The following is a 1,849-nucleotide window of genomic DNA, read 5'->3' as shown; positions in this document are numbered from 1 at the left end:
GAACATACAACAATTTAATATTGGTTGTCTTTCGAAAAGGGGTTTTATATTATTTATGACATATATATAGGACAGTTATGTTAAGACTGGGTCATCGATCGGCTGATTGACTTATAAGTGGTAAGCAGAATGAATATTAAATTAATACCTCTAGAAAGAAATGTAGCTAGAATGCTAGCTGTGAATTGAATTGAAAGTCTTAAATACCAAAGTCATGGAAGCCTAGGCATTTAATATATACTAGAATCTCATTTAATTTGTATTGTATGCTATGGATGTATTTGGAGTTGACTCTTCAGTTTATAAAATTTTACATTCAGCATTCAGGGTATCCGAATTTTACTTTTTAAGTAATTCTCTGTACGGATATAATTATAGAAATGAACTGGATTGCAACTTAACTATCATTTTTGCACAAGCATAACTAGTACGCTCTATTATATAAGCAACTTGGGGAGCGTAGAGATATTTTTTTTAATCTGGAAAAAAAGATAGTTGAGGATTTGGAAAAAAAATTTTTATCTCGGGTAAGTTATGAAAAAGTGTTCGGTTGACCAAAATTTTACCAGAAAAGTTGAGTTCATTTTACTGATGCTATGTTTGATTGATGATAAAATATTGATGAGATAATTATTTCAGTCAACATATTATATTCAGAATCTAAGACCCTAGGCAAAAAAAATACCAAAGAATCATTGAGATAATTATTTGTCTTTCTGTAGTTGAAAAGGGAAATACTTGGGAAAATTATTTGTTGAGATTTTTTTCACAATACCCATACCAAACATGGTCATTAAATATTTCTCACCCCACTTCCCCATCATTTCATACCAAATACCCATACCAAACACCCCCTTGATAGTTAACTTCTGCCAAGACATTGATATCAGTTAATTTTTAAAAATGATATAAATTTTTATTAAAAAATATGGTACAGTCTTAGCATTAGTTGAATTTTTAAAAATAATACAATATTGACACTGGTTAAATTCTACCTGGTTGGGGTCTTTTCACAGTGGCTGAATTATTTTTTTCCAACTCTGCTGCAACAAGCATATAAAAGTTTGTGGCACTAATCAATTAATCAGTATCCACATATTTAGTAATTAACACAATTGGTAATATTGGATTATTTTAATTATGGATTCCGTCAACCTAGCTAAGAGCTGTGTTTCTTAAACCTCACAGGTATTGGACAAGCATGCATCTTTTGTGAACCTAAGCTGGAAATAAAGCTTAATTGACCTTTGGAAAGTTTTCACCATTTCTTTTAATCTATAAAGTATAAAGGTCGTGTAGTGTTTGACCTAGACTTTAATTCAGAATAGCCATTCATTTATTAAAGTGTGAAGCTACAGGGGCCGTTGGAATTTTATATGTGTCGTATTTTTTTTATAACAATTTTTATCTTTGTGTGTGTGTGTGTGTATATATATATATATATATATTAGAAAATCATTAAACACTCCCCCGCCAATTCTCATTTGCGCTATCGTATTACAAAACAACTGAAGAATTACTTGATCTATCAACCGTGCAGAAAGACAATGGAAGATTAGGTCAGGGAGCACCGTTTGTAAAAAAATTTAAAGTATTTTTCATTGGGGATTCTTGATAATGACCTTATACTAATTAAGGATATTCCCATAAATATTAGAACAAGAAAGTGTAAGAATTTTGTTCTTAGGAATTTCCTAATCCCAGTGGTTTAGACAATGTGATGAATCTTTTTTACTCAGCATGTCTCAACTCATTTTTAATTTTCACACAGAAACTATTACTAGCATCACATATTTTTTTATCAAGTGAAGATCGCCTCGTCAAACCAGCCCTCTGCCTAACTGGACAT

This window comes from Gastrolobium bilobum, unplaced genomic scaffold, assembly GCF_033153095.1.
Source record: "Gastrolobium bilobum isolate Gb01-03AN ecotype WA unplaced genomic scaffold, APGP_CSIRO_Gbil_v1 utg6312, whole genome shotgun sequence".
NCBI classification, from domain to species: domain Eukaryota; kingdom Viridiplantae; phylum Streptophyta; class Magnoliopsida; order Fabales; family Fabaceae; genus Gastrolobium; species Gastrolobium bilobum.
The sequence above is the reverse complement of the archived record's forward strand: the minus strand, read 5'-3'. Positions refer to the sequence as shown.